Here is a 9,488-nt window from a genome sequence, read left to right on the forward strand (position 1 = left end):
TCCTCAAGGCTCCCACGTGACTGCCCAGTCGCCTTATTCCAAGCCTGCTCTGTCTCTGAGATACTCACCTGTAGTAGCGCATGTGCAGTGCTGCTGCCTGCTGTCCCTGTATTTCACAGATGAGAACACTGAGGCCTGAAAACGGCATTCCCAAGATCACAGAGCTGGTTGCTGGCAGAGCAGGAAGGCAGGACTGGAGACTCCGAAGCCACCTTCCTGCCCATGCCTCCCAGGCCTTTCTCAAACAATAACCCACCAGGCCTTCACAGCTCTGGCTGCAAAGGAAGAAGAGTCGGAGTATGGTAAGCCGGCACTGGGCCCAGTGGCTGTGCTTCCCTCTGCATCCGACTTAGAGAGCCTGTTACAGTGTAAAGGCACCAGGAGGAGCGTGACAGGTGAACATCACCCTGATGATGCTCCTGTCCTACGTCTATGGTCTCAGGGGGCCTCCACAGGAGCAGGGCCTTTCACAACTCAAGAAGGACCAACCGGTCCAGGAAAAGGCTTGTATACAACCCCTGCACACTCATAGCACCAAGCCACGCACCCAGCCGCCACCCAACACCGAGTGTCCAGCACCAGCCCTGGCAGAGAAAACTGCACCTACATGGCACAGCCACTCGCCCTGAATGTGTCCCAGAGTGTCCATGCTGGATCCCTGACCCATGACTGGGCCCAGCTGGTTCTCATTCGCTTCTGAGGCCAGACCTGCTGTGTGGCTTCATTTAATTGTGTATTTTGATGGTTTGATATCTGTAGCCAGAAGCCTGCAGGCAGTAAATGCCCTTTTCCATCAGTTCAAGCAAGACAATGTACCTGTCATGGTAGTATTTGCTTCACTGCGCCGCTGACTTATTTTAAGAACTGAATCTTTCCTGTTACTATATTTTTCACTCTAGGATGTGTACTCCAAGACTGACATTCAGAACGCGAAGCAAGGAGCATCCTCGCACGTGAGCACATGGCGCCACCTAGTGACCCCTTTCTCAACAGCAGCCAAATTAAACGGCGGGCCATCTGACAGCCGAGAGTGTTCTGCGCCTTGCATGAGAACACGCACATGGATTCTCTTCTCACATAACAGATCTTGCCTAACAGCATTATGCTCACTTTATTTTTAAAATGAGCAGGTTAAGACGCAAGGCCCCAGCGAGAAAGCTGAGTACGTTTTTCACTTACCAGTTGCTTCATACTTTCCAGCTTTGGTGGCTGTCATTTATGAATGATGAGCTCATGAGAGAGAAGGGCTAATGCAACCTGCAGAAGCGAACAGAAAGAAAACCTCCTGTGGGACCTGATGCCATCGTCTTGGCTTCATTCAGCTTCTCATACCAGCACCACTAAACTCGGGGTGTAAGACTATGCTTACGGCCCCTCTAAGCAGGCTAAATTCCAGAGTTCAAGATCTACCAGTTGCCAAAGCAACTCACATGCAAGGAGGCAGAGGCCTTTTCCCTGTGCTGGGGAGAGGGAGAGATGGCACTGTTCACATCCCTCGAAGCCCAATGGCCCCTGCCTCAGTAGTGCGAGAATCGTGTCACCCTCCTCTCGGCACTCTGTAGTAGTGCTGGTCTTATAAACATCTAATTCAGAATCTCTTGAGCCTGGCACTGCTGGCTCGGATCAGGCTTTGCTCCTGGGGTGGCCGTCTCTGTGTGCTCTAACAAGCAGAACACATGAGAAGCCAGGAGCAGCTGTCACACCCTCGGCCCAGAGCCCAGCAGAACAATCCTAACCTCCACAGACCCTGCCCAGCGCTCCTGCCCTGGGCCTGCAAAACCACCCCCTGGCTGATAACTCTCACCTCCAAGGCAAATGCTGGCCACTGCACTAGGAGAACAGCCACCCACCACCACAATGACCACATCCCCGATTTACAAGGTACAAACTGCCCAGTGGTCTAAGAGAGAAGACATGGCCCTCCCTTAAGGCACAAACAGTGACCTTCAAGGCCTTATTCAGGTCCACAGCCCAGAAGCTAGTTTATGGTGCCTCTCTAAGGAAACAGACTACAAGTGACAAAGATGAAGTTCAGAGATGCTGGGCCGGCGATGACCCAGCTACCACCTGGTAGTTTTCCTGACTCCTAATGCTCATCTTCACCTCTGCCTCCCGGGGCCCAGGACAGTCTAGGGGCCCCGGAACTGCTGGGGCACACCTGCACTATTAGAACACATCCCGACAGGGGCATAAAGACTGCTGCTGTTCTCCATAGGAAGACCCATCCACAGTGCCAGTGCTCGGGGCAGGCGATGCTGCCACAAAGACACAGAGAGTCCTGGGCTTGAATTCAGGCCCTGTGCCAACACCCTGGATTCTGGTCATTTGTTTGTAAGACAAAAAGATTGGGAAGATCAGCTGGCACATGAGAATCACTTGGGGAACTTTGGGGAAGCAATGTTAGCACCCTTTTCTCCCAGACTCACTGGGGCCTGGGTACTGGGATGCAGAGCTGGAACTGAGACCCATGGGGCCACAGGCACTGTACTTCTACTTCAGCCCCAGACCACTCAGGTTGGAAGCCACCTGCAAAAACTGTCTCCTAAGACTGTCCTAAATGTCTTGAAGGATTTCATGGAGCTCCGTCCCTTGCACCTGGCCTCCGTCCCCAAAATGACCAAGTCCAGGATTTCATTAGTCTACCAAAAAGGTAACCGGAACGAACCGCATCCTCCCGTGGTACAAAGAAGCTGGAAACCCCTGGGAGACCTGGGGAAGTGACAAAAGACAGCTGTGCTGGCTGAAAGCCCGCCTTCTCCATGTCTCCCACTCCCTCCTGACCCCGAACACTTACCCCACCTGACACCAAGAGGATTCATTCTAAGCCGTGATCTTTCGGGAGGTGAGAAACCCTGCTCTTTCTGGACTCACTTTCTTGGCTCACTGACTCCTATCTCAGATCCCAAAGTCGAGAGACAACATCTCACTCAGCAAGTGCCCAACAAAACCACAGGGCTCAGCAACCTAAGAGCCCTTGCACTCCAGCCCCCTCTGTGCCCCCTGCTCCCCGTTTCCTGGAGTGACCCTCTGCAACAGGATGGCCCCTGAGCCCCCACTCACAGGGAAGGCACCCAGTATCCACTCACACTCCCCAGAGGCCAGGCTCCATGCACAGCATTCACAGGCCTGTTCCATCCACGCTTCAGGATGTTGCATCCCCCGTTCACTACATCGCACCCTCCGTTTTGCTCCCTCGACCCTACTAATCACCTGGACGTCTGCATCCCACACTGGTCTGTAAGCGCTACAAAGCGGGGACCACAGCTTCCCACTAGATCACAGATGCTCTGGTGGAGGATGAGCTGAGAAACCATTTCCTGGGCAATGCGTGGCCATCTTGGGTGCGATCTGGCCATGAGGGCTGTGGAAGAGAGGATGCTGGGAGCATCGTGTGGTCCACAAGGCCAAGCGCTAATGAGAGCCCAAGGCCTTGGGTCTTCATCTGGGCCACGCAGTGGTCAGCACAAGCCGTTTCCATGGAGCTGTGTGAGCAAACACAGAGTGGGTGAGTGGAATGGATAGGAGCTAAAGCAGTCACCAGAACTCACAGAGGCAACCAGCCTTTTCTGATTGTATTCACTCAGGAAACTGACAGACAGTGCTCCGAGGCCCCAGTCCAGTTCCCTGCCTTGGCCAGGCTGGGCCCAGGTCCCATGTGAGTTGCACTGGAGCAGAAACCTGGAACCTGGAGCGGAACCAAGCATCAGGGAGAGGCAGAGCAGATGCCCACTGCAGCAGGGCTTTTGGTTTCACTGGATGATATTCCCTGCGAGAGACGTGTTACGGGTGGGGAGGGATACAGGACACAGTAGATACTGAGAGGGCAGGTGGAGAGGGGCTGGCTTAAGTGAAAGGTCCAGGTGGGTAGCAGAGGGGGAATGGGGACCCCCCCCACCATGCTGACCGCACAGCCACAGAGTCACTCAGCCCCTCTTCCTGGGTGATGATGGGAGCCTGTAAAGCTAAGAAGTTTCTTTGCAGACACTAAGGGGCAGAGCCAGGCTGGGACTGGGCACTGGGTCCCCGAGACAAGGAAGCCGCAGCTCCAAATCCTGTATAGCCTGCCCTCCTCTGCATGTCAGCAAAAGTGAGCTGGGAACAGGTGTAACCTATAGGCAGGATTCAAAGCAAGGCAGACCCACCCCCAACGCCACTGACCTTCCACTGCCCTGGTCAGCCCCCGGCCTCTGACCTGGAAGCCATCAGCTCTCTCCTCTCTGTTGGTCTCGAGGCTCAGGGGAGCCCACCAAGCAAGAGCTGAAGTGTGTAGGTGACGCACGCCCAGCAGGGGAGGCTTGGCGGGGGCTCACCTCGCCCTTCCTCTCCTTTCCTCCTCAGCCCTCCAGACTCCTGGTTCCCAGAGCAGCCCAGGTGGCGCTGTTAACCGGCCCAGCCCTGCACCCTGACCCAATGGCATCATGCATGGCCTTCGTACAACTATTTCCCAACTCAGAACTGAAGTTCATCCTCCAATTCCATCGTATAGCCCAGCACCTGGTCACAAACCGGTCCAGGAAAGGGCTGTTGGTTGTGGAGGAGCTGAGGATGCAGAGGTAAGTCTCCCCACACTTTTAGAAGGTGGGCGCATTCCACGAGGCCCAAGTAGACCAGGCTACATTAACCGCTGAGCTGCCACCAGGAGGCCAAACGCTGCCATTCCCTGTGCCCCCAGGTCTTGCCTGCTGAAGGCATAATCAGCCCTGTGTGCCAAGGCATCCAGAGGGTACAACGGCCCCGTCCACCAGGCACCCAAGCAGTGGGAGTGGATCTGCTGGAACCAGACCCTAGGGCCCCAGGACCCCCGCTTCTGAGCCCTCACCCCACCCTCAGTGTTTTGGCTCCCTACAGCCTCTGTGCATCACTGGGAAGCCCCGATACTGGGCCAGCTTCACTAGGTTCAGCTGCTCTAACCTCTTCCTGGACACTCAATGGAAACCTTGAAGGCAGGAAGCACACACACCTTGTCCACTTTGAACCTCCTGCACCTGATCAAAGGCACGCTCGAGGCTGCCCAAGGCACGGGGCCACACCTGTCGCATGCCTTTGCTCTGGTCGAGTAAAGCAAAAATGCACACTTCCTCTCCTCCTGGCCCCTGCCCTTCTTTGGCCATCCGGGGCTCCTTTCCCTTGGGACCATCTGCTGTGGGGTTGGTTCCCTGACCGCCCCCATCCTATGGGCCTTTGCTCCCCACACCTCCAGCTAAGCAGGGCAGATGCACCTGACGCCCACCTGGGCTTCGGAGTCGGCTTCTACTTGGACAAGTTCAGAAAGCCCCTTTGCCAGGCTCTGCCGTGGGCAGGTTGGTTGGCTGGCTCACTTCTGTGTGTGCTCGCTGCATGTCTGCCTTTGTTCTCTGAACTTTCCTTAACCAACTCACTAAGACAGGAAGCAAAACCGCTCACACTGCAGGGCAGAAGGCCGAGCCTTCAGGGTGGCGTCTGCCACCAGTTCATGTAAGATCTGACGCCAGTCCACCTCCAGCTGCCAAGGGACCAAGTGTCACCGCACTACAGTGGAGCTAGGGCACAGCACCAGCTTCCGGGGTAGGCAGGAGCGACACCTAGGCTCTAGGCCCCAGTCGGCCTTAACCCACCACCCCACTGCTTGTCAAGGGCTGAGCTGTGTCCCGCAAGTTTACATGGGAAACCCTAACCTCCATACCTCCCAAAGTGACCTCAGTTGGGTTAGAGTGAGGTCATCAACATGGGTCCTGACCACGCCAGGCACCAGCGTCAGGCTGAGACCCTGCAGGCAGCAGGGCCGGGAAAGATGAGTCAGAAAGCCTAGGCTTCGCACTGGGAGGGTGGCATCGCTGGGGTGTCAGGCGCCCCACGTGCTGAGAAGAAGGGCCCCTCGGCGTCCCGGCGCAAGCCTGGCACACAACACCTCCGCGCACCGGGCCTGGAAGGCAGGCCTAGGAGAAGGCCAAGGGGAGCCGGTGGAGCTGAGGCGGCCCGGCGAGGAGAGCCCTCCCTCGGCACGTCGGGGGACGCTCCCGGGTGCGGGGACGCCGCGGCACGACCGGCGGGGCTGCAGGAGAAGCCGCGCGCCCCGGTGCGCCCCTCGGGCAGGCCGGTGACGGGAGCCCGCGCGGCGCCCACGGAGCGGGCAGGCGGCTCTGAGGGCCGAGCGGCTGGCCGAGGAGGACGCGGCCGCGGCCACCCGCCACTCACCGGCCACTGGGAGCACGCACGCTCCCGCCGCGGCCCTGGAACAACCGCGCGACCCTCGGCACGGGAGCCGACCCCCCGAGCGCGCTCCTGCCTTCACAGCACGCGAGGCTGACCCGGGGGCGACCTCGGTCACCAGGGCACCGGCTTGCTTTTCTTTCTTTCTTTTCCCCCTTTGGCTTTTCATGGTCTTCCCCGCCTCCTCACCGCAGGCAGAGGCTAAAAGGGGTCGTTCCTTCCGGACCGCTGCAAGCCGCTTTGCTAGTTCTCACGTCTTGGATTTCTGGTGTCCGCCAAGAAAGGCAGGCTCCATAGCTCAGTGGTTAGAGCACTGGTCTTGTAAACCAGGGGTCGCGAGTTCGATCCTCGCTGGGGCCTATTGCTAATCTTTACTTTTTTTTTTTGGTCACAATTTTCTACAGTCGACACAGACAACACCGGGATGGAAAATGCAGTTTCTGAAAACATTACCTCTGGCAGAATTGAAAATTGAGTCTGAACCAGAAGGTGACGGACTTCTGTAATTTGCTTTAGAAGTAACCTGGACAAGAGAATATTCCAGAACGCGTCAACAAGGAATGAAGAAACTTGGCAGTAGCGGTATTACCCCGACGGACTGGGGCGCCGGAAACGGCTGGCTCTTCCCGCGGCCGTCAGAGTCGCCCCCTCAAGCCCCTCAAGTCCCCCAAGCCGGAGCGGCCGGCCTCGCCGTGAACTCGGCCGCGGCCAGCTGGGCTGAGGCGCCTGCAGTGCCGCCACGAGGCCGCCGGGCGGCGCTGTGGCCTCGCGCCCCTCCGCCTCGCCGCGGGCGCCTGCGCGACGGCGTGGCCAGCCGGGCCAGCGTGGCCAGCCAGCCGGACCCGGGCTGCAGCCGGCGCTGGGGTCGACACGTGGCGGCCCGGCCCGGCTCGCAGGCCCTGACCCTTTGGACTGGAGGCGGAGGGAGACCTCCAAACATAAACAGTCGCGGGCTGCTCAGGAGGTCGGAGTCTACAGCGTGTCCAGCCCCCCTTTTTCCCTCTTTTTTTCTTTGAATTCCAGAATGCCCCGTGACTGGTCGCCAGAGAAGCTGCCAAGAGATTTTTCTGATGCTCCAGTTTTGCCGGGCCAAGTTTCCCTTTCCCAGATCCCTGGCCTTAGTCTAGTGAAGGGCTCTGTGGACGGCAGGCCCGAGCCACACCTGCACCCCAATGATTGAAATGTGGCGAGCCAGCCTTGAGCGACACGAATTTAAGTCACTTGACCACCAAAAGGAGGATACAAGGGGGCTTTGTTCCTTTATTTGAAAGAGTCACACAGAGAGGAAGAAATACAAAGTGATCTTCCTGACACTGGCCCACACCTCAGATGGCCCCCTAGGCAGGGGGCTGGGGCTGGTTGGGCGAAGCCGGAGCCAGGAGTTAGAAGTTCCTCCATGCAGGTGTGGATGCCCAAGCACTTGGGCCTTCTTCCACTGCTTTCCCAGGTCATTAACAGGGAGCTGGACCAGAAGTGGAGTAGCCGGGACTTGAACTGGTGCCCATAGGGGATGCCAGTGTAGCAGCCTGGGGTTGATTATGCCACAGCTGTTACCCCTGTTGAGAATTTTACAATTGGTTACCTGTTGAGAGACAAAAAATGTTGGTTTTATTGGAGGACTCAAATGTCTAATTGCAATGAGGCTTATTTCTTTTTACTAAAATACCACTGGAAAAGAGTCAAGTCTGGTGGTGGTTGATTGCAGCTCTCCTTATCTTTCTGCAGGATGGCACAGAGTCCTGTGACCTTGCTTTCAGGTTAATTCTTAACCCGCGCGTCCATCAGATGCTCACAAACTGGAACGGGTGGAGAGAAGCTTTTCCACCTGTGTCTGTGTTAGAACCAGCAATGGTGCTTGCGGTGAGCCGCAAGCACCGCGTTCCTGGACATGACGTTACATAGCTCCCCCACACGCAAGCAGCAAGGGACTGTGTTTCTAAAACAGAATCCGCTTGGGAGTCCTGCCACCACCATCTGTCCTCTGGAGACACATTCCTTCGGCGGGTTCCGTTTGTCCTTCTGTGCTCAGGGTGTCTGTTGCTAGGAACGCTGTGGAGAGGGAGTGTTCAGAGTGCCGGGGATTGCGTGATGCAAGCAAAACATCCTCCAGGACGGTGAGGGAGCCTACACCACACCCAGGGTGGTGGCCTTTCCGCAAAGCCCTCTCAGGTCGCAGGACTGTCTCCTCCAAGGGACGTGGCCATCCAGGAACAGTGAGAAAAAGAAGCGTTCTGCGCCATCCCCCTACCATCAGGCCGCAACACCAGCTCCGGCCGACCTGTCCGCTTTCCTAACCCCTAAACCATCCTAGCCATATCCGTTAAGGTTCACGGGCATTATCTGCCATCTTGTAAGCCAGTGAGCCAGAGAGGGACATGCTGCCAACCCACCCCCCCCGGCTTCCCAACATTAAGGTGTCCATCGCTTCCCTTCTGCCCTATTCAAAACTTCCAGCCCCTTCTATTGAAACAAGAACCCAGAGCTCAAATAATTGCAGGTCGGACTGTATTTTTGCCATGTGTTTAAAAGAAAGATCCAGTGGGTCAAATGAGGCTTTGGGTCCAAAGGTTGAACGCCCCCAGGGTTTTAATACATCTTTCAACACAATGTTCCAGGATTTAATATTTCTCCAGATACCTTCCTCTGAGAAGGAGCTAATAGTGCGTTTGGTGGGACAGTTCAGATCCTACCTAGCACATCCACATCCCATACCCTGGTGCCTGGGGATCAGGTGCTGCCTCCACCTTTGCTTCTAACTGTAGCCTCCTGATGACACACATCCTGAGAGGCAGCAGAACGTGGGGTCCTGCCACCCACATGAGAGACCCAGGTGGACTTCCAAGCGCCTGACATCAACCTGGCCCAGTCCCAGCCTGCTGTGGGCATTTGGGGAGTGAACCAACCGATGGAAGATCTCATTTATTTCATATCAAAAATTTTAAAATAATAATAGGGTTGCTCAGATCCTGAAGAGTATTTGCAGGAGCTGCCAGGAAAGCTGTAGGGCAAGAAAGGAAAGGGTGCTATTTGGAGGATTAAAGGGATAAAATTAAAAGATCATCCAAAAAGCAATCTTCAGAAAATCATGGAATGCTTTGCAACTTTCATAAAGACTGAATAAAAAGAAAAAAATCAGAAATGTGATGGATTGAGGGGCGGGGAGGAGCGGGCACCGAAAACAGAGCCTGCTTTTATGGAAGTCTCAGAATCTGCCCAGGTGTAACCAACCCTAGCTAAGCAGTGTCACGTGACCTCAGTTTAGCCTTAACAGTTCCAGGATTTTATTGTTTCATTCCTCA

At 56.0% G+C, this 9,488-nt stretch overlaps 1 non-coding gene across 1 annotated transcript; it reads left to right on the top strand.

The window, feature by feature from the left end:
- The first annotated feature begins 6,476 nt into the window (after positions 1 to 6,476).
- Positions 6,477 to 6,549, top strand: TRNAT-UGU (transfer RNA threonine (anticodon UGU)). Its single transcript has one exon. It is a non-coding gene; the product is annotated as a tRNA-Thr (tRNA).
- The last annotated feature ends 2,939 nt before the right edge of the window (positions 6,550 to 9,488 follow it).

Source organism: Ochotona princeps, chromosome 10 (assembly GCF_030435755.1).
Source record: "Ochotona princeps isolate mOchPri1 chromosome 10, mOchPri1.hap1, whole genome shotgun sequence".
Lineage (NCBI taxonomy): Eukaryota > Metazoa > Chordata > Mammalia > Lagomorpha > Ochotonidae > Ochotona > Ochotona princeps.